Source organism: Lathyrus oleraceus, chromosome 2, assembly GCF_024323335.1.
Source record: "Lathyrus oleraceus cultivar Zhongwan6 chromosome 2, CAAS_Psat_ZW6_1.0, whole genome shotgun sequence".
Lineage (NCBI taxonomy): Eukaryota > Viridiplantae > Streptophyta > Magnoliopsida > Fabales > Fabaceae > Lathyrus > Lathyrus oleraceus.
The window spans coordinates 3,954,608-3,979,957 of record NC_066580.1 but is presented as its reverse complement, the minus strand read 5'-3'; the positions used below and the strand labels follow the sequence as shown (position 1 = coordinate 3,979,957).

The following is a 25,350-nucleotide window of genomic DNA, read 5'->3' as shown; positions in this document are numbered from 1 at the left end:
AGGCAGAGACTTGACCAACAAGAGAATCTCCACCAAGTCTTCCAATTGACTTTCTTTTCTACACTCAAAGTACTATCATACCACTTGCGGACTCCTAAAATATAAGTGAATGCTTACTTATATATTAGTCCTAAGTTAACCGTCTACAACGGTCGACAAAGCAAAATATACCACATTTTCGTTTACATGCAGCCTCCGTCTTTGACAGGCTCCCATGTGTCCTCAAATAGTTGTCTGATCTTATCCTCTTACACCTCATTCGACTGCTTAGAAAAAATATTTGGGTACTCTGAATTTCACTAAGTCCTAAAACTAATAAACTTCATGGTCTCTGACTGATTACAATACGACCAAAGTTGATACATGTTTCTCGATAAATCAAATTCGTCAAGCTTTCCATGATCGTAACTGACCACTTTGATTTTTAGCAATAAACTCATTATCACGTAAAACTTATCTCATTTTTATAATTAATGCTTGTCTCGAAAATCTGAGGTAACAAATTGCTCCCCAAAATGTCATATTTCGATTTTGAATCCAAAAAAGAAAGGTGACATTTTTTAAAAGTATTTTCGACACTCTTCAAACTTTTTCGCTGACGTCAGTGTCATCCTCTACCGATAAAACACTTATGTGAGCAATGTGCTCATGAAAGACCTTGGATGGAGACCTTTTGTAAGAGGATCTACTATCATGGAGTTTGTCCCCAATTGTTTTATAGAAATCTGTTCACTTTGTACCCATTCTTTAACAATTAGAAACTTGATGTCAATATGTTTGGACTTGGTGGAGCTACTATTATTGTTAGAATACATGACGGTTGATTTGTTGTCATAGTATAACTTAAGTGGTCTTTCAATTCCTTCCATAATTTGCAGTCCAATGACAAGATTCCTCAGCCAAATCCCATGGTTAGGAGCCTCATAACATGTTATAAACTATGTTGCCATGGTGGATGAAGCCGTAAGGATTTTCTTAGCACTACGCCAAGAAATTGCACCACCAACCAACATGTAGATATAGCCTGAAGTGGATCTTTTACTATTTTAGCATCTAGCAAAATCTGAGCCAGAGTGTCTAGTGATCTCTAGGAGGTATGACCTCATATATGTGAGCATATAGTTTTTTGTTCTCTTTAAATACCTCATAACATTTTTGGCCGCTTTCTAATGATCCATTCCTGAATTGCTCAAATATCTGCCTAACATCCCAACTATGAACGCAATATTCGGACGCGTACACACTTAATCATACATCAGACTCCCTACAGCTGACACATAAAGAATCTTTTGCATTTCTTGAATTTCTAAGTTTCCTTTTGGACACTAACTGAGACGGAATTTGACTTCCTTAGCCATTGGAGTATCCCCTAATTTACATTCTTGCATGCCAAACCTTTTAAGTAGCTTTTCGATATATATCATTTGTGATAATCCGAGAATACCTCGAGATCGGTCTCGATGTATTTGAATTCCTAATACAAAAGAGGTATCACCAAGATCTTTTATTTTGAATGTTCTTGATAGAAATTTCTTGATTTCGTACATCATGTCTATATCATTGGAGGTAAGCAATATGTCATTAACATATAGGACTAAGAAAATATACTTCCTCCCACTAAATTTGTAATACGTACAATCTTCAACAAGATTCACCTCAAAGCTAAATAGGAGAGTTACTTCATGAAACTTGTGGTATCACTAACGAGACACATGTTTTAGTCCATAAAGAGATTTTGTTAGCAAATCATATTCTTTGAGTCTTCCAACACAAAATTTTCTGATTCCACCATATAGATCGTTCATCAACGTTTCCATTGTAGAAATCCATCTTGATATCACTACTATATTATGATCCTCTTATACTTCTATTTATTAGTGTATATTATTTTAGATGAATTGAACCAAATTGATGGTAGGAGAGATGTTAATGCCAGACTTGCGCATTACTACAAAATGAACACTATTGAACGGTCGCCTTGAATTTTATATTGTTTCATCATCACAATCACTGTTGCGGTTTCTGGGTCACAATTGTTGCACGTCACTACAAATTCAGTGATTTTGATAACCAAAAAGATATATAATAAATTTAGTTTATTCTCTGTTATATAATTAATTTATGAATATTAATTACTTACTTACCTTAGTATACTATATATTTTTACATAACATTAATAAACACTATAGTATACTACAAAAAATATATATATATATATATATATATATATATATATATATATATATATATATATATATATATATATATATATTATTGACAAAAAAAACAGTTGATCTGAAATCCATGAAAAAATACTATGAATTTATGTTTAAATATAATTTTTTATTAAAAATTCATAATTTATAAATATTAATAATATATTTATATTAATATATAACAAGTTAATACAAATATTTCTCACACAATAACGAGTAAAAACTCTTGTGTGTTTACAAAAACTATACTCAGAAATAATATGATTTCAACAAGAGCGTGTGTAGTAGTGTTGTTATGAGTGCAGTGAATTAGCAGATTCTTCCAATCTTCAAGTATCCTTTATATAGGCATATAAAAGAACCGTTGGAGGGTAGAATTGAAATATTGAATTGCAGTTGTCTCTTTTCATTACGGTTTGCACATGTGAGACAAAATGGTACAATAATATTGTCCTTAGCCCAAAAAATCATAGTAGTGGAGGAAATGGCGATCTTGTATTGTGTACTATTTTCCTGACGCAAAACCTTTTGATCTTATCTTCTAATCTTCATAGGCTTATAATGAAATGATGTTGAAGCATGCTTAGAAGGATCAAGAGACAAGTTGACATAATCTTCAGAACTTTGGTCTTCAAAGTCTTGACAGAGTTCCTCAGAACCTGGTCTTCAGAGTCTTCAGATCTTGTTCTTCAAAATCTTCAAAATTTGAGCACATAATCTTTAAGACAAACAAACCTTCGGAGGCTCTTCAATCATAGTCACATTCAGAAGCTTTAACATGAACGTTCCTTACAACCGTTGTCTAAGAGCTTTCTAAAACTTGACAACATCTTGTAAAGCACTTGAATCTTCTCGGAGTCAGAGTGTGTTGATTCCAGAATCTGATAATGTCACATGTCATTACTTCAGAGTCAAAACATGTTATTAAAAACTACACACTAGATGAGAATCATTAGTGTACAAAATTATTCTCTAAGAAACAATGCATTGTTATCATTAAAATTAAAGGTCTGATGCAGAATCAAATCTTGTTCTAACCGATAAAACGGTTGCAAACTTGGAAATAGGTATCAGACAAGGAGACCCTATTTCTTAGTACCTCTTAGTTGCTTGCATTGATAAATTGTCTCATCTTATTTCTCATTGTGTGGAGCAACACTTTTGGAAAACTATGAAGGCGGGTAGAAATTGTCCTTTCATATCTCGCTTGATATTTGTAGATGATCTTATATTTTTTTGTCAAGCTACATGGGTTTAAATTCAATATGCTCGGTATTGTTAATCAATGTTTCCTTTTGTTTGGTTAGCAAGTGATTATTGGTAAACACAAGCATTTTTTTTATAGAGACACTCATGTGTCTATTCGTCGTAAATTGGATGTTATGTCTGGCTTCTGTAAAACACAATCACTTGGAAAATAGTTGGGTGTCCCTCTCGTTAGAAGTGCACCAAGAAGATCTGATTTTAATTATATCCTAAAGCAAGTTAAGTCAAAGTTTGTCATTTGAAAAACTTGACATCTTTCTTTTGCAGGTCGGGTAAATATCTCTAAAGTTGTTATTGAAGCTCTTCCAACCTATATTATGATGACTACTAGCATTTATACAGCTTGTTTGCATGAGATTCAAAAGTTATAGTTTTGTTTTATCTAGGGTGATAGCGAGGAGCATAGAAGAGTTCATTCGGTGAAGTAAGATGTAATGATGTTGCCAAAGTTCTTAAGAGGGTTAAGTATTAGACGATTGGATGTTATGAATAATTTTTGTCTTTTGAAGCTTGGTTGGGCTATTCATGGTAATGAACAATCTCTTTGTTTTGAATTTATGTGGGGCGAATATATGAAGAACAATGTTGATTATAAGGATGTGATTATTAAGGCAAATGATTCAAGTTTGTGGAAGAATCTTGGTAACTTATGGCCTAAGTTTGCTCAATTTGCATATTTATCTATAAGAGATATTGCCAATACAGATGTTTGGTCTCATTGTTGAGTTGAACCGTGTATGAAGTTGATGAATATTAATACAATTGGTGTTAATACAACTTCTTATCACAATTTAGAGGACATATTAGATCAAAATGATAAGTAGAATATGGATATTTTAAAGCATATGTTTCCCAAAAATATGGTAACTAAAATTCTAGCTATTCTCCCTCTTGATGGTAATAGTTTAAGATATATTTGTTGTTGGCCAAACGATAAAAAAGTTGAGTATATTGTTTCATCAAGTTATAAATTAATGACTAATTTTGGTAGGCAAAATATTGAGGATAGTTGGAGGTCGATATGGAAGCTTAAAGTATCTGAACGAATAAGGTCCTCTATTTAGTATGTGTATCATGGTAGGATAATGACCAATGAGATAGAAAATAAAATGCAATTAAGAGGATCTTTTTGTAGTCACTATGGGACATAAGTGGAACCCATTATACATGTCTTATGTGATTGTCATTTACCATTTGTTATTTGGACTAATGTGGTTAAGTTGAATATGAGAGATTATTTTTTCACTAGTAATATTAAGTAGTGGTTGGATACTTATTTGCGTTTGGATTTTGGTATTAGTGGAGATTCGTCGTGGTTGAAACTTTGAGCAACCTCTTTCCCTGCACTTTGGATATGGAAGAATAAGGAACGACGTGATGAAATTGTTTTGGAGACCTAGAATTATATGGCGGCATGTTACTAAAGTTGCTCATGAGTATTTTCTTGGGTAGCGGAGCTGCATGGTAGTAAGATAAAGTTGATTTGAGAGGCTAAGAAAATAAGGTGGACTCCTCCTCCTTTGGGTTAGGTGAGATTGAACACGGATAAAGCTAGTAAGAATGACTTGAAAGTTGAATGTGGTGGTTATTTAAGAGGTTGTACGGGTGAGTGACTTGAAGGTTTTGTAAGATATTTAGATTCTTGTAGTGCATATATATTGTTGAACTTTTGGATGTGCTAGAAGGACTAAGATTAACAAAAGAGTTTGAGTTCGAGCTATTGCGCTATATATAGATTCCAAAGAAGTTGTTCAAAATATTTTGCATCATGGACAGGATAGTATAATTAGAATGTGGTTGGCACAACAAAATTAATAATTTGTCAAGCTAGATTGGAGGGTGTGGATTTTTCATATTTACCGTGAGTCAAATTCTTTCACATATACACTTCTCAACATGGAATGTGATCTAAATCCTATTTTGATGTTTTATAAGCAAGTTTTTGTTAAAATCTCTCCTTTTTATTAGTTGATTGTATAAGAGTCTATTCTTCTAAATTGATTTCTATGTAATATCTTTTCATTAAGTTTCGACATTCTATTGTTCCAAAAAGAACATAACGTATATTTATGTTTGACAAATTTTATTAACAAAATTGTTGTGGCATAGGTGGCAAGCGCCTAAGTTCGACCTTCTCCAAAATTTAGTTTCATAAATTAAAAGAAAGTGATAGCCACAAATAGAGTGTCTTTTCCATTTTAAAGATATATAGTTGGTCTAGATAAAGAATATAATTGCACAAATCATATAGTCACACATTGAGTTCTTTCTCTTTCTTTTCTTTGATTGACACTAATGACTTATTAATGATTGATAGCAAATTCCAAAATTATTCCTCGCCAATTCCTTTTGTCTCTTCCATCCAAGCTCCATAACATTAACGACACATTTAAAAATTTTAAAAAAATGACAACAAGAAATTTTTTAATGGAAAGATAGACATGCAGATAGAAAGATGAAATGTTTTTAAGTAATTTAAAAAAAATAGTATTATTTTGAAAAATAATTTAATGACTAAAATTTACCATTTAAAAATAAATAAGTAGAATATGATATTTCGAATCTGCACTCTTATTTCATATTTCCGCAAAATCATTAGTTAAATTATCTTAACAAATAAAATTCAGATTTTTGTGCTTCTACTCTCTAACTATCTATTTTGCCCCTACAATTTTTTTTTAACAAATCAAAGGCAATCATGTATATTTTGTATTTTTATTTTTTTCAAATTTTCAAAACTAGATTTGTAGATCTGGCGGTGCACATGATTGGCAATAAACAACACATTCAATAGTTAAAAACTTAACAAACAAAAAAAAGAAGCAACATACCATCAAGACCAAAACAAATATATACTATCTCATCCTAAGCAAAATAATGACTTAAAAGTGACAAAGCACAAATAAGCAATTACCTAACCATTTATTCTCCAAAATACTCTCTTCCAATTACTTTCTTCATCATCATTTTGTCCTCTACTTCTCACCCTTTTCCTCCTTCAAAAAGTCCTTTTGTCCACACATATATCCTACCCTTCCTTCCTCTATACTAACCTCAACAACTTTCCCTTTGTCCTTTTGTCAAACATCACTTGATTCTAATCTATGTTGCTTTCATCAAGAATCAATTAGAAGGTCCCAAAATACTAAAAAATAATGCTCAACAGCTACAAATGATGATCTTCATAATACAATGTTCCAAAACACAACATTCCAAACCCACCAAAAATATAATGTTCCTTTCTCCTCAAATTTCTCAAAGATTGAAACTTTAGTCACTACTTCCAAATGGGTAGGCAAGATAATGATCCAAATTCAAATTCAACCATGGTGAAGAACTCTTCCATTGCTCTTCTTCAAGAAAGGTTTAGACAATTGGAGAAAGTGAAAGAGAGAAGAGAAGAGAAACAGCTTCTTAGGTTCTTGTCATCATCAGAGACCAACACAAACACACAACAAAGGTTAATGGTTAGGTCAAGTCATGACCATGTTTCTCTTTCTCTTGGACTCAACTTGGCAAACAAGCAAGGTGATAAGAACAAGATGAAATCAAACACTTCTTTGAGTGAATGGTCACAAGGTGCATCAGCATCAACATCAAGAAATTTTGATGCCTCAGATGTTGATACTTCACTTCATCTATAAATCAGTAATTAATATTTTTTTTACCTATGTTTGTATTTTGATTCTACAATCAATATATATGTGTTTGTTGTGTATATGTGCATATAATAGTGTCATATTTCTTCATTATAAATTTGTAGCATTAATCAAGAAGATTTGTATGAGATGTTGACTTTTTCTTGAAAGCATGTGAATGATATTATTAAATGCAAAATAAGTACTTAATAAACATATAAAAACATGTATCTACAATTATGAAATACTAACAGCAAAGAGTTTTGATATAGACATTTTTTGTTTTAAGTAAGAGATATGTAGTTTGTGACTTTTCGCTATCATGTGAGGTGTTTTATTATTATTATTATTATTATTATTATTATTATTATTATTATTATTTATTATTATTATTATTATTATTATTATTATTATTATTATTATTATTATTATTATTATTATTATTATTATTATTTATTATTATTATTATTATTATTATTATTATTATTATTATTATTATTATTATTATTATTATTATTATTATTATTATATTATTATTATTATTATTATTATTATTATTATTATTATTATTATTATTATTATTATTATTATTATTATTATTATTATTATTATTATTATTATTATTATTATTATTATTATTATTATTATTATTATTATTATTATTATTATTATTATTATTATTATTATTATTATTATTATTATTATTATTATTATTATTATTATTATTATTATTATTATTATTATTATTATTATTATTATTATTATTATTATTATTATTATTATTATTATTATTATTATTATTATTATTATTATTATTATTATTATTATTATTATTATTATTATTATTATTATTATTATTATTATTATTATTATTATTATTATTATTATTATTATTATTATTATTATTATTATTATTATTATTATTATTATTATTATTATTATTATTATTATTATTATTATTATTATTATTATTATTATTATTATTATTATTATTATTATTATTATTATTATTATTATTATTATTATTATTATTATTATTATTATTATTATGAAAAATAATAATTAATATTATCTGCTCTATTTTTAGTTATTAAATTTTATTATCTATTTATAGTAATTGATATTAATTAATAGTTGATAGAACAATATATATATATATATATATATATATATATATATATATATATATATATATTCATTTTTTAAATGTATACATTTCTTTTAGACAGAGGGAGTATTTTTTGAAGGTCTAAAATTTATTTTAAAAAAATATTTAGGAATCATATTATTAAATAGAATAAAAAAAGTTAGTTTTGTTTATATTTAATATCCAACTATATATTTTTTATTCAAAATTGAATTACTTGCTCAATTATATAATTAATGATTGAATTCTTTCAATTAAAATTTATTAAAATTTGAAATTGTGTTGTAAATTGTGAATATTTATAATTTGTGATTTAATTTCTAGTAGATGTAGCAATGGTTTTCTCGGTCAAGCATGTTAAAATTTTAATCCGCTACGCTACTCTTAATGGTTGTCGGTTTTTGTCACCTCACACCTATCTCCGACATATATAAAATAATAAAATTAAAATATTATATGAGATTAATTACTATGCACTGTCAGTGTAAAAAATTTTACACTATCAATTCATCACCATCATCCGTTTGCATTACTTTATAGATTTTTGAAATAAAAGTCAAACTTGTTTCAATATCCAACGTCTATTATTAACTGACGGTGTAAAATTCTTTTACACTGTCAGTGTATTTCAATTAAACTCATATTATATTTATTATAATTAATATAAAAATGTATCAATATTAAACAATAATAAAATAAAATACCATGAAAATATATTTTTTATTTAAATAAGGGTAAAATTAATACATACTCAAATTTATTCCAAACGAATTTGGGTTGGATTCAAGTATTTCGCTCCGCCACCATCCACTAAATTGAATCAATTCTTTTATTAAAAATATTCATTTTTTCAACGTCAAATTACTTTACATATAATAAAATAAAACAATCTCATACATACATTTCAAATATTTTAAATAATAAATACAAATCAAAATATCAAAACATTTACTACATATTTAATATTTTAAATTATCAAAACTAAATAATAAAATATAGTAAAATAAACGGGGAGAGCTCGTGGTGGATACTAATATCCCCATTATCCGACTCGTCTCCATATTTTGTAATCGTGAAAAACACAAACTCGAATACAAACTCAATCAAAGCAGGATTTTCTCGTAAAATTTGGGACGGGTTCGGATGAGTTCCCACGAATACTAGTTATGTTGTTATGCCTAATGAGGGACTGATATAAACATCCCCTGTCTCACTTTTACCTTTCCTTAATATATGGATATCTAGGAAAACTCATCCCCATCTCTTGTCAAAGCAGGGTTTCTCCACCAAAATTTGGGTGGTTTTTTGTGGGTAGGGGTGGTTTTGAATTTTGTTGTCATAATTAATTCTTAGTAACATTTGTATTTGACTAATTCATCAGAATCATCTGAATTAGTTTATTTAAAGATCTTAGTTAGGTATGATAACGAGGCGAGGTTGATCGATAATAATCAGTCTCGTCCCCACCTCCATATACCACCCCCAAATTCGATCAGAGATGATTATTGATCATCGTCACTTCCCTAGAAATCATAACCTTTTCATTAAAAAATGTGTTTATTTGTTTCTGAATCTTCATATATTACTTTATAAAATAAAAAACTAATAACGAAATTAAATAGCATTATTGTACATACATTATTCATACAACTTAAATTTTATAAAATCAAAATTCAAAGTTATTCTAGTTCGAAAACCAGAAATGGATGTTATAACTTTCACAGGAATCAGAAATGATAAAAGATTGACGATAACTGTCTTGTATGGTCTCTGGTCTCTTTTACGGTGATACGGGGGTGAACATGCATGATTAGTATTGTAACACCCTAAACTCCCCATGCGATAAATTATAAAATAATTCAAGTATTGATCATAATACGCACGTTTAGGATGCCAGTCATCATAAAACAACACTTATTCCATAACACATATCATTTAAGGTAGAACATTAAAATATACTTGTCATCGCATGCTCACTTTCACTTAGGGTATCATCACAACGGAGTCATATAAATCATGGTAATAAAACATGTTAACTTTAAAATGACTCCATAACAATTATTAAATCTCAATAACACATGTAATTCAACATCCAACATAATAAAAGAAAACATTGTTCGCCCCCAGTGTTACTGAATCAGAGCATGACAACTAAAAATAAAAGCGATAGCTAAAGAGAATAACTCAAAGAGTTACTTCCCACCCACAACAGTAACTCTACTCCTGAGTATCTGCAAGATGTTCATGGTGGACAACATCAAAGCAAAGGGGATGAGAATTCACATCAATAATATCAACGACATAAATTTCAAGGTGGAATTACAAACATCTACACATTTAATCATTCTCCCACCACAACACTTTACAACAATATTCTCACACCCAAAACAATACCATACATAATCATAATTACATATACAACTATGCAAATCATACCAACAAGTACACATGCTAATCACACCAACATCCACACATCAGGTATTCTCATTCATATAACACCTAACCAGATGATCATTCATAAATGCAACACTGATGTAACTATACTCAACAACTGACTCAACATTGCACGTGATAACAATATGAACACTCAGGTTCATCTCGCTCCCGATTCCCTCTCTAGAACTAGAGCACACCAAAATTACTACCATCACCATAGGTAATGCTTCACATGTTCCCACCAAAATTAGATACTCGTTCCCAATCCCCACCATATGATCAGAGCACACCAAAATTTATTACCATCACCGTAGGTAATGCTTCACCAATTACCACCGGAACTGACTACTCGCTCTGGATCCATAGCACCGGGCTAGAGCACACCAAAGTTCGTTACCATCACTATAGGCAAAGCTTCACCGATTCCCACCAAAACCGGTTACTCGCTCCCGATCCATAACACCGGACCATAACACACCAAAACTGGACCAAAGTTCGTACACCATGAATACATGACTCACCAATATGCACTTAAACACATGCATACATGGCCCCTCTTCTGACCGTGCACAACACCAATAATACCAACAACATAAATCATGATATGCAATATATCAACACACAACAATAGTTCATCACAACAAATATTGTCATAACATTCACCATTTGCACTAGATGACATAGTTCATCATTTAATCATGTTAAAATTAATCAAGCACTGCCAATAATTAATCATATACACCAAACAGTACCCAACAACACCTCGATTCATCATACAACATAAACAATTGAAATTGGGACTCAATTCCATGCACCAGGGCTCACTACGCCCGCCCATTCTGGGTGCATGGTGAGTAATCCGCCATAGTGATGCCACCCGTCATCGACTCTAAATCCATGACGACCTGGTCGCCATGATGATGGCGCCTGATCACACTAAAATTTACGTATTTTCGACTCCGATTTCACATGCATTCTAGTTATTTTATTGTCATTTTGTTGTGTTATTACTGTGTTTTCCTTTGTTTTCAGGTTTTTACTTTAATCGGAGCCCCGATCGAGAAAAGGAGCGAAAAAGGGCTAAAAACCCTAAAATTCAGCATTTTGTGCTTATGGCTTACCTCATGGCGGGCGCCACAGACCAAGCCATGATGTGTCCAAGTCCAACTTCCTCAACTCCCACGTTTCCCCACTTCATCCACTAAGGCGCCCCACTTTCTGCTTGTGGCGGGCGCCATAGCCTTGTGGCGGGCGCCACAAGAAGGAAACGGTTTCCTCTATTTTCAAGTTGAAGGGCATCCAAGTCAATTCCACCTTTTTTATTTTCCTATAAATAGAAACGCGAATTCAGTTTTACAACCATCCAAACTTAGAACAGAGGCAAACTCAGAAGCAAATTTGTTTCACTTAGGCATATATTCAGTATTTTATAGTGGTAGTCGCTTCGCATTGGAGTGTTACCACAATTGTGTCATCAAGTCTGTGATAGAGTCTGTAATCGAGTTTGGAGCACTTTGGAAGGAAGTTAATCCTGCCGCCATTTTCTTTTCCACATTGCAATTTACTCAGCCCTCCGATTGGAGCAGGTTTTCATTACTCGCCTTTACTTTATTTATTTCCCGCACTCGCTTTAAATTATTTATTTTCCGCACTCGCCTTTACTTTATTTATTTCCCGCACTCGCCTTTACTTTATTTATTTCCCGCACTCGCCTTTACTTTATTTATTTCCCGCACTCGCCTTTACTTTATTTATTTCCCGCACTCGCCTTTACTTTATTTATTTCCTCGCACTCGCTTTAAATTATTTATTTCCTCGCACTCGCTTTAAATTATTTAATTCTCGCACTCGCACTACTTTTATTTACTTTAATGCACTTTTACTTTACCATGTCTAACTAAATCTAAAAGGTTAGAATGTAAGGATCGTAATTAAACCGATAATCCGTACAATTGTTCGTAGAAACACTTAAGGGCTATTTTAACTTTCAACTTAAGTTTTCCCGCACTTCAATTCCGTTGGGTAAGATTGAAAGTCGTCCAACATCTTTATAAACTTAATTGTTTTTAACTATTTCAAAAACAGTGAAAGCGCTTTGTCTAGTTCATTAGGAGTTTTTAACATCAAGGAGAAAAGAGATTTTAAAACTATTTTCGGACGCGTTTATAAGTTTAGAGTCTGGTTCGTAAGAACCTCTTTTGGTTAAGAAATTCAGGTTATAATACTTTTCAACTTAGTTAAGATACTATATTTCTTAAAAATAGGTTTACTACTCTAACGCAATGCACGCCTTTTTATAAGTGACAATAAGAGGGTTTGATTAGGGAGTACAACTCGGTTCTGAATACGCGAAAGCGACAGTTCCTGTTAAATTAGTTCTTTTCAAAGTAGGAAACATTGCCCATAAGTAGTTCTATTAGCAAGTACTTGGATTATCAACTGATTACGTGAATTACATTCGACCTTGTCTTTATAAATTATATTCTATTTTCAATACTTTACTTTTCATTGCACACTACAAAAACACCTATTTTGACTGCCTTTGATAAACACCATAACAACAGATAACGATAGATTGGCACTTGGTCTCTGTGGTTCGATAATCTTTTATATTACTCTGACGCGTTCGTACACTTGCGAACACCAAGTTTAACAACGCATCAGCGCCCGCCATCGACATGCATATAGCATAATTTGTCTTTTCGAATGGAGTTCAATGCAGAACTCCAATTAATGACTCTAACATCCTAAGTATCTCAGAAAATTAACCAAGTAGATCATACATCAATTACTACATGTTAATTCACCCATTTAACACAATCAACATGACGATTATTCATCTCAATATTATGCATAAACCATCAATCATCATACTCTCACAACAACATATATTTATCACAACTTATAATCATTCAACACAACATATACTCACACATCATTCAATCTTGATAATTCATCTCATAAGGCATTACCATAATGTAACTTTGTGTGTTATCTTTCCAACTCTTCAAATCGCGCCTTAATCCGAGTTCCAAAACTCAAGTTATGACTAAAATCGTATTTATGCCTACTTAAGGCTCATGATAGGTTACCTGCGATGACCATGGCGCCCGCCATTGACCGGCAGGATGCAAAATTACGTTTTATGTTATGGAGTTCACATCAGAACTCTAATTTTCGATTCCATGTACTCAAATCGAACAGAAAACAATAGAGAATCAGTATATTGACGTCACACAACTTATATTTATAAATTAGCAAGTATAATCATCAATTATTTCCAATTTTATCATGATCCCAAAACCCTCAAAACCCAACAATGGTGAAAATTGATCGCGACTTAGTATGTCTATAGGATTCGTGACTACAAGTGCACAGTCGTATCGTGTATTTTTAAAGATTATCGAACCCAAAGGACTAATAATCGAACTTAACGTTATCTAATGTTACTACGTAAATCTAAGGCTGGTGATTTCTCTAGGGGTTGAGGGACAATGAGAAATAACTACTAACAAAAACTGAATTTTAATAAAAGTATTTAATAGCGGGATATCGGTATGTAACAAATCAAACTTCGGGGATTCGACGAATAATTGGTGTAATCTTAAATGTCAAAATACTCTTTAGTATAAATTATTTATTTAAAAGACTTTATCTCACACTCTCGTGTTGTTGACTCTGACTATACTCTTAAACCAGAATGCTTCACTCTCGCTGTCTCATTTGAATTAAAAGTAATTTTTGGAAATCAATAAATTCTAATTAATCCTAAAGCGCTCTCGTTGTATTTAGAATTAATGCCTAGTTTCAGCTATCCAGTTAAAACCTCAAACTCTCGTTTTATTGACCATAACCCTTGTTTGCTTTGTACTCTCGTACGAAAACAGTTTAAATTTAGAACAAGAAACTATAACCAGAAAAATATTTTATAAAAGTCAACACCAATTATTAACGAATCCCGTCATTTTGACGGTCTTTACATACCAATATCGATTGGTTTAGATAGACATGGATCCGAGAACAAACATGATATTATGATAATTAAACATAAGACAAAGCATAAGTAAGTAAAATATCAATTAAAATAGAACCTGGAATATAAATCAAAAAACTGGAATTAATGTTGGTTCTTGAATTGAAATAATGTCGGCACGCTTTGCAAATCGGGTACACCATTACAATCAAATTCAATTGCTAAAATTAAAGTCGTAATAGTCCCCCGATGTGGAGATTCTATCACTTTACAAGTAAATATCTACTTAAAATGCTAACAATAAAAATTTTGGCTAAAAGAGACGGTCTGGTCTTTGAAGACCGAAACCCTGATATATACTCCTCAATCCTTGCCTTGAAAGTAGCCTTGAAGATCTCGTAGTGGACGCGGTTGGTTGACTGAGAAAAACGGGCGTGAAGAAAAATAAGGAGGAAGTGGTTTGGTGGTGGGTGCCACAACCCTAGGTAGTGGGCGTCACACCTTGCTTGGTGGCGGGCGCCACTCTTGCTTAGTGGTGGACGCCACACCTATGCTTGTGGTGGGCTTCACCTTGTGCTTGTGGTGCGTACCACCCTTTTTATTTAGTGATAGGCGCCACCCTTGCCATGTGGTGGTGGACGCCACCTATTACCATTTTCTTCATTTTCTTCCCTTTTTCTTTTCTTTTTGCTCTTTTCCTACTTTGCTTGCATATATACTTCTTATTCGATAAATACCTGAAATAAACACAAAGTACAATATAATTCTATGGAAAATAAGTAAAAAGAAATTCAAGTCAAGTCAAATATACGATATATTTTCGCGTTATCAAACTCCCTCATACTTAAACCTTTGCTTGCCCTCAAGCAAATGCCGCACATATGAATAAAAGAGCTTTATAAAATTTTGCAGCATATAGTATCAAGACTCGTGAAAAAAAACACATTTGCATTCGGATACTCATTCTAGGCTACAAACTCTACTTCGGTTGGAAATTGCATCAATAGGTACTAACTTCTACACTAAGGGTATCGTTGGAACACAGACTCGCAATCATACAGTCATAAGTCTCCCTTTTATACAAACCAATCCTAATCATGTTATCATGCCTAAGTCTGCCTTACTAACCCTTCTTTTTATCCTTTTTTTCATTTTAGTGCAATCACATTAAGCCCATTATCCTTTCACACTCATGGCAAGATAATTTGTTAGTGACTACGATCTCATTATTATTTTATTTTATTCTTTTTCTCGCACTTTGACTCAAATAACAACCAAAAATGGTTGTGTCGTTGGGTTAAATGGCCGGGTGAGGGTAACCTAACTTAGAAGGAACAACACTTTTCATTTATTTGGTCAATCTTTTTCTCTTTTAAGCCTGAGATCATACACTTATTTGCATCGACTTCTTGTATAATATGTGTTTAGGATGCTGCTGACTGCTAGATAAACTACTTAAGGAATATTAAAGGATAGAATTCAAGGATATGGCATGACAAGTACTCAAATTGATCTTATACTTGGGAGATTCAAGGTGTTAAAACGGTACCAATCTTGTAAAGTTTTTCCAAATCTCTACAATCCTACCTAAGTTTTATTTATAACTTAGAATTTTCAAAAGATGTACTGTATTTCTAAGTCAAGATTTTTGCAAAAGTTTGGTATGGCTTAAGAAAATGGGAGAATCAGTAAATAACGAAAACCACGTATAAAGACTCGACAGTGCAATGATATTTGACTCAACTAACATTTAACAATTTAACAAAGGAAATAAAAATAGTTAAATTTACCTAGAATGCGATAAATAAAAGCGGTAAAGCTTCCTCCCCCATACTTAAATCGAGCATTGTCCCTAATGCAACGACATAAGATAAGAAAGGAAGGTAGAACTTGGAAAAGTTGGTGGCCTCTACCACATGTTCTTCCACGTCTACCATTTCCAGGCTGGTGAGGTGGCGTACCCACATAAGAGGCATGGTCTTGTAGATCTTCCACATGCACTGTTAAAGTTGTCATCTCATCGATCAAACCTGACATGCTATGTTAATTCCTGAAAGCATAATCATGATGGTCATGTTGCATCTGGAGAAGGATTTGCATCATCTTGATTTGCTGAGCTTCCATGTTTTGAACCTGTTGGTCGCGTTGAGCGTCTAATTCGCTATGTCGCATCAGTTCAGCATAGATGTCATCAATAGTGGCAGGTGCCACATTTCTTCTTCTGGGCTTATGCCTGGATGATGTACCTGCAACATTTTTAGAAGAAACGTGTGTGGTGTATGGTGTGTGTCAGTAGCAAGAGCGTCCTGCTCCTGGTCATAATCCTCATCAATGTTCTCGCCAGCAACTACATTCTCAGGAATGTGCGCGGGGACTGGGTTAGGCACCGGATTATGAATATAACAATAGTTATCCGGATTACGCACATCTGTGCGATTTGGGTTGGGGAGAATGAAATTCGGGAAAACACTATTGGCAACCATTAGGTGAAATTTACCGTCTTGCCTTCATTTTACCAATTTCATGCTTCTAGTCATGTCAGTATCAATGGCACGGGACGAGAGCGGTGTTAGGTAGGAGAATTTTTATTCGAGTTCTAGGACTCAAGCTATTGAGGTTATTAAACCGCCAAAAATAATTGGTTCTCTTCTCGCGTTGACTATGGCCTGCATGTGAGAAAATATGAATGGGACGGTATTGACCTTTTGTGGCACAAATGTGGCGAACAGATAGAAAAATTCTTTCTCGTTCACCTTGTTAGAATTGGATCGGCAAAAAATAGTGCAAGACAATAGTTGGCGGAAATAACGTATGGCCGGATTGTGAATTAAAGTGGATTTATTTCCCTTAAACCTGTGTGTTACCGTATCTGTTATTACCCTCCAGAATGGTTGAAAAACATGCTGCCAACCATCAGTATCCAGGACCTCACATACTAAGTCATCCCCGTGGGGGAATCGTAGCAGGTCCGCTAGTTGGGAAAAACTAAAAGCGTACTATATATTGAACAGGCGAAATTGAAAAATCCCACTGGAACAGCCTGTGTTGGGGGTGGGGCTAAAAATAAGCGTACTAAGGAATTCTAGCGTTAGTTGGACATAGACCAGGTCTTTAAAAGATAAGAAATAATTTAGACTTAAAGTATTAAGCATATGATTAACACTATCAAGAATTCCTAAGGCTATTAAACAAGGTTCATCAGTGTACCTTGTTGACTCTATTTCTCTTGTGCTTAGAGCCTTGTAGATTTCTTCCTGCAATTCACCTAGTTCGCCTGCTCTGAAAAATATTTCATATCCGTGCCTTTGTGTCATGACCAAAATTTACACAACTCGAGTAGTAAGAAGAAGTAGAAATTTGTTTATGCAACGTGAGATTGAGATGTGTTTTGTGGGGTTATGTTGCAAAAGTTTATATAGAGTTAAATGGTAATTGGAAAGTTTTGAATGGAATAAATTTTAATGAATAGTGATAAATGTAGTGGTCAAAGGAGATTAAAGGTGGTTAAAAAAAATTAAAAACTTGTTTGGCATGCAAGGGACAAAGATTAATGGGGCAGACTTGTATTACGTGATGGTGTTAGTGGCAGACTGCTTACATGGTGAAATGTGTCACAGGCGCCACATTTAGTGGGTGTGTCGGGCGCCACAATGGTGCGTGTGGCAGGCGCCACTAGTTGTGGGTGTGGTAGGCGCCACATGTTGTGTTAATGTGCTTAACCATGTAGTTTCGTTTGACCACAGTCTTGCATGTAAATTCATTGGACCATATTTTGGTAGTTGTTGAATAGTTAGGTGAAAGAAAGGCAAAAAAAAACATAAAAGTGAAAATTAAATAGGGTATGGTAGAATTAAATTAAAACATGAAATCGAAAAAAAATGAGATAAATAGAAATGAATTACATAGTTGAATAAGTTTGCTAGATAAAATTGAAACAATTAAAAAATCCTAAATTGTAAAAAGAAAAAGAAAATCCTAACATGGAAAAATCTAAAATTAATGTCAGACATGCGGTAAAATTCAGATATATTAGCCATTACGGCGACCGCCGACAGGAGGAGCGAAAGAGTAAAAATGTTGATAAATGTGATCCAAATTCTCTGTCACTACATCCATAAATCCGTGGAGGTCCATGAGCAAAGTGCTTAATTCGTCTCTTAGGTTAGCAATGTCAGTCTGGACAACATTGATGACAGCGACATGATCAATAGGCTGTGCAACAGGTACAACAGAGGCAAATGAGTCAGCGTCATAGAGATATGCATCATAGTGGTCATAGATTTGGGGTGTCTCTGGAGGAGAGGGTGGTGCATCTTGCGGTTTGTCCAAATCAAAGAGCCAATTGTTTATGTCATGTACACTAGTCTTATGGTTTGGCAGGGTAAACAGGTGCACAACTTGGTTGTTGATAAGAAATTCAAACACATTCGGGCCCAGGTTTCTAATAATACTAGTGTTGACATAGAACTGAATGTGCATCGGTCATATTCCACCTAGAGGGTTAAGTCCAATAAGTGGTTGTCTCGGTCCAATAGCATTGGCGATCATGGTTACTAGACCCCCTATTAGGATTGGTCCATGGGTTGCTTGTGTCATACGATCTAAGTTGGCTATCATAAATGTAGCGGCATTAACAGGACGAGCTTGTGATGCACAATACATTATGAAGAGATCGTCTTTGGACACGAAAGTTATGTTTTGTTCTTTCCCAAATAGGGTGTGATCTAGGATCTTATGAAAATAACGGATCGCAGGGTTATGAATGTTCTCAGAATACATGAGATTTGGCTCAGAATGGTTGTTTCCGGTAATGCTTCCCCAAAAGTAGTTTAGTTCAAGGTCTGTGAGTAGTTCTTCCTAGGTGACGGTAAAGGCATCAGGGCCATTTGGGCATCCTAGGAGTTCAGCTATTTCTTTATGATTATAGTGATACTCAATATCAAACATCCTAAAGGTGATAAGGCCTCTATTGAATCCACACCATGGTTTGGCAAGTAAACAAGGGAGCTCAGGAATTCTAGGGTTAACCTACGGTAAGAACTAAATCTTCTTTTGATAGCAAAATTATCCCAACCAATTTGGTTAAGTAGGAACATAACACTATCTCAGATACCTAACTTAGTCATAGTACGTCCACCGTGGTAGATAGTTAGTGCCATCTCTCTCTGAGCTAAAGCTTCAAAGTGTCTCCTCTGACCTCTGCCTCTGAAAACGACATCCATGTAGTCTACTTGTTGCATCGTGAAAGTCAGTAGCTAGATAAATTTAAGTAGACAATAGCGCTAAGTCAGTAATGGTTAATAATAAAGAAAAGTATCAGGTGACTTTATGAAAGAGATAAAAAAAATTGAGAAATAAATAGTAATAAACAATAATTGAGAATATAGAATTAATAATTCAAAATAAGATGTGGGTTGTCTCCCACCAAGCGCTTTGTTTACTGTCGTAAGCTCGACAAAATTTAGCTAAAGATTAATTCGGTGAATGAGTGGGCGGCTCTGCAAGCTTTAGATTAGTGGAAAAATCTTTGTTGTCAATGTTATGATAATGTTTCAAGCGCTGCCCGTTTACGATAAATGGTTCACTAGATTTGCCCTTTATCTCTATCACTCCATTTGGAAAAACTTTGGTAATTTCAAAGGGACCAGACCACCTAGAACAAAGTTTTCCTGGAAAAAGTTTAAGTCGGGAATTAAACAGAAGTACTACGTCACCCTCATTAAACTTTTTCCTCGATATACGATCGTCATGCCATTTTTTAGTTCTTTCTTTATAGATTCGGGCATTCTCATACGCGTCTAATCTAAGTTCTTCTAGTTCATGGATATCTAATATTCTTTTCTCGCCTGCGACAGTATAATTGAGATTAAGGGTCTTAACAACCCAATATGCTTTATGCTCTAATTCTACCAGCAAATGACACGATTTTCCATAAAATAGCTTAAATGGTGTGGTTCCTATCGGGGTCTTATGAGTTGTCCTATATACCCACAGAGCTTCGTGTAACTTTGAAGACCAATCTTTCCTAGAGGTGACAACTGTTTTTTCTAAGATTTGCTTAATTTCTCTATTCGAGACCTCTACTCGCCCACTTGTTTGCGGGTGATATGGTGTTGCTACGCAGTGTCAGACTCCATATTTCAGTAAAAGCTTTTCAAAGATCTTTGAAATGAAATGGGAGCCACCGTCACTGATGACAAGTCTCGGCACACCGAATCTAGAAAAAATTATATGCTTGAAGATCCTAATTACCACTCGCACGTCATTTGTTGGAGAGGCTATAACCTCGATCCATTTGGATACGTAATCAATAGCAACGAGTATGTACTTGTTACCAAAAGAAGATGAGAATGGTCTTATGAAATCAATTCCCCACACGCCAAAGACTTCTACTTCCAAAATGCCTTTAAGTGGCATTTCGTCGCGTCTAGAGATGTTGCCAGTGCGTTGGCACCGGACGCAATTTATGATTGCGATGTGGACATCTTTCCACAGAGTGGGCCAAAAAAGGCCGACTTACAAGATCTTAGTGCAAGTCTTTGAAGTGCTTGCATGTCCTCCATAGGGAGAAGAATGACAGTGAGAAATTATATTTTCTACTTCATCTTCGGGGACACATCGACGGAAGATACCACTGGTGCCTCTTTTGAAAAGCAGAGGCTCATCCCAATAATATTGTTTAAGATCATGGAAGAATTTCTTCTTTTGTTGGTAAGTCAAGTCTGGTGGAAGCACCCCAACTGCTAAGTAGTTGACGAAGTCAGCATACCATGGCAATGTGATTTTAGTGTAAATTGCTTCCACTACTTCATTTGTTTCGGTATCATTATAAGTTAATGAGCATTCATCTGTATTACTTTCCGACTGGGCTATGAGTCGTTCATAAAGGAAATCATCATTGATAGGCACCCGTTCAACTTCAATACCTTCTATCCTCGACAAGTGATCAACTACGACATTTTCAGTGCCTCACTTATCTTTGATTTCTAAATAAAACTCTTGTAGGAGTAAAATCCACCTTATAAGTCTTGGTTTGGCGTCCTTTTTACTTAATAGGTACCTAATGGCGGCATGATCGGTATAGATAATTATTCTTGCTCCTACCAGGTAAGAATGAAATTTATCCAAGGCGAATCTGACAGCTAAAAGTTCCTTTTACGTGGTGGCATAGTTCATATGCGCATGATCTAAGGTTCTACTTGCATAATATATTGCATGAAGCTTCTTATCCTTTCTTTTTCCTAAGACTGCGCCTACGGCATAATCACTAGCGTCGCACATGATTTCAAACGGTAATCTCCAATCGGGTGGTTGCATGATAGGTGTCGTGATGAGAGTTGTTTTTAATTGTTCAAATGCTTTTAGGCATTTGTCGTCAAAGATGAATTCAGCGTCTTTCATTTATAGGTCAGTTAGTGGTTTGGTGATTTTGGAGAAATCTTTAATGAATCGTCGGTAGAAATCGGTGTGTCCTAAGAAACTTCGTATTTCTCTTACGGTTTTTAGAGGTTAAAGGTTTTCTATAACTTCTATTTTAGATTTGTCAACTTCAATCCCCTTATCAGACACTATGTGTCCAAGTACGATTCCTTGTTGGACCATGAAATGACATTTTTCCCAATTTAACACGAGATTCACTTTTACACATCTTTCAAGTACCATTTCTAGATTCGATAAACATTCTTCAAAACTCTGCCCGCAAATAGAGAAATCGTCCATAAATACTTCCATGATGTCGTCTATAAAATCAACAAAAATTGAAGGTTGCGGGAATGTTGCGGGAACGTTACATAGTCCGAACGATATTCGGGTATATAATCCCTGCTTCTAATAGCTTCTAATCCCTGCTTCTAATAGCTTTTGCACTTTTCTCTTTACTACATCACTCAGAACGAGATTTATCCTTCTTTGATGTTCTCTAGAGGTCTTATTGTATCCCTCTAGCATAATGTGATGCATGCACATGGAAGGACTTATTCCTTTTAGATCTGAGATATTATAGCCTAAATCAATTGGATATTTTCTTAAAACATATAGGAGTTTCTCGGTTTCTATCTGTCCTAAGTCTGTGTTAACTATTACAGGTCGCTCGAGTTCAATGTCTAGGAATTCGTACCTTAAATTTGTTGGTAATGTTTTAAGTTTTAATGCTGGTTTCTTCGGGCAAGGCATATGATTGGGTGTCAGTGCTAGACATTCACTTAGACTGTCCTCTTGGTATTCCTGACGCCAATTTTCATCTTCAAAAGTAGGAGGCATTGGAATTTTCAGTATTTCGGAGTATGAAGTTTGTTCATTCTCCATTTCTCTTACACATTCGTCGATGACATCTAGAAGATAACATGTATCATTTATAGCTGGTGCCTTTAAGAATTTCGTCAAAATAAATTCGACTTTTTCTTCATCGACTTCAAATGTTAGCTTGCCTTTCTTTACATCTACAATAGCTCCGGCAGTAACTAAGAATGGTCTTCCTAATATGATAGGGATATTGGAATCCTCCTTTATGTCCATGATTATGAAATCAGTAGGAATATAGAATTGACCTATGCGCATTAGAACGCTCTCTAGCATACCTACGGGAAATTTAACAGAATGGTCCACAAGTTGTACGGACATCCTAGTTGGTCTCAACTCTCCCATTTTAAGCCTTTCGCATATGGACAAGGGCATTAAGCTAATATTGGCTCCTAAGTTGCATAGAGCTTTGTCTATGACAAACTTTCCGATAACACAGGGTATGGAGAAACTCCCTGGGTCTTTCAGTTTATGAGGCATATTGTTTTGAATTATAGCGCTACACTCAGCAATAAGTGTAACGGTTTCGTTATCCTCGATTTTCTTCTTGTTAGATAAGATCTTCTTAAGAAATTTAGCGTATAAGGGCATTTGAGTGATAGCTTCTGTAAAAGGTATTGTGATATTCAATTGTTTCAAAAGCTCTGCAAATTTCTTGAATTGCCCTACACTTTTGGACTTAACAAATATTTGAGGATACGGGATATGAGGTTTATACGGTGGTGGAGACACATATGGTTCTTCTTTATCTATGGCCTCTTTGATTTTATTTTCCTTTAATACGTCTTCCTTCTCAGTTATTTTACCAAGGTCTTGGTGCATGGCTGGATTTTGAATTCTAGGATCGGTTGGTCCGTCTAATTCTGTCCCACTTCATAGTATAATAGCATTTGCATGACCTTTAGGGTTTGGTTGTGGCTGTCCAGGAAATGTACCTGTAGGGGCAGCAGTAGGTGCTTGCTGTTGTGACACTTGCGAAATTTGTGTTTCTAACATTTTGTTATGGGTGGCTAAAGCGTCTACTTTGTTTGCTAATTGCTTAATTTGCTCACTAGTGTGTATGTTTTGATTTAGGAAATCCTTATTTGTTTGGGATTGGGTAGCTATGAAGTTTTCCATCATTATTTCAAGGTTTGACTTCCTAGGAGCATTTGGAGCATTTGTGACAGCTTTATGATATCCTGGTGGTATAGCAGGTGCTTGGTTAGGTGCATATAATGCATTGTTGTTTTTGTACGAAAAGTTCGGATGGTTCTTCCAACCTGGGTTATAGGTGTTTGAGTAAAGGTTTCCTTGAGCATAATTCACTTGGTTTGTGGAGATTCCTGTCAAAAGTTGACATTCAGGGGCAGCATGCCCAAGAACTCCACATATCTCGCAGTTCAGTGCTACGACAACCATGGTGGTCGCGGGTGTTATGGTCGGGTTTTCTATCTTTTGAGTGAGGGAATCAACCTTAGCATTGACATGTTCAAGACTGCTTATTTCGTACATATCGCCTTTCGTTAGAGGTTTCTCTACGGAGGTTCTTTCACTTCCCCACTGGTAGTGATTTTGGGCCATACTTTTGATAAGTTGATAAGCCTTATTGTAGGGTTTATCCATCAGTGCGCCACCCACGGCGACGTCTATTATCAATCTTGTGTTGTACAAGAGACCGTTGTAAAAGGTATGGATGATCAACCACTCTTCTAGACTGTGATGTGGACAAAGTCTCATCATGTCCTTGTATCTCTCCCATGCTTCGAAAAGTGATTCGTTGTCTTTTTTTTAAACCCGTTTATTTGGGCTCTTGGCATAGTCGTCTTACTAGGTGGGATATATCGTGCTAAGAAAACTTTCTTCAACTTGTTCCACGTAGTGACAGAGTTGGACGGTAAAGACTAGAGCCAAGATCTAACTTTATCTCTTAATGAGAAAGGGAAAAGACGTAGTCTTATTGCTTCGGGGCTGACACCTTTTGCTTTCACTGTGTCTGCGTATTGCAAAAACACTGACAAATGTAGGTTCGGGTCCTCCGTTGGACTACCAGAAAATTGGTTTTGCTGTACGGCTGAAAACAACGAAGGTTTTAGCTCAAAATTATTTGCCTCGATGATAGTGGCAACCATGTTGTTATGTGGTTCATCCTGCGAAGGGATGGCATAGTACTCGAGAGGACGATTTTGTGGTCCTTCAACCATCTTTGGTTCTATAACTTGTTCGGGAATAAGGATATTAGGATCGGGAAGATTGTACTTGATACGGTATTCTCGTATCCGACATTCTAATCTTAGATAATGTTTTGGTTCGTCGAATGATAACTTTAGTTTCTCACTTTGAGAGCCAGTACTTGGCATACAATCAAAAAATTAAAAAAGGGAAATAGTTTTGTTT

General features: G+C 34.2%; 1 non-coding gene across 1 annotated transcript; it reads left to right on the top strand.

Annotated features, from left to right (window-relative positions):
- The first annotated feature begins 24,667 nt into the window (after positions 1–24,667).
- LOC127124716 (small nucleolar RNA R71) lies at positions 24,668–24,773 on the top strand. The gene has a single exon (XR_007804178.1). It is a non-coding gene; the product is annotated as a small nucleolar RNA R71 (small nucleolar RNA).
- The last annotated feature ends 577 nt before the right edge of the window (positions 24,774–25,350 follow it).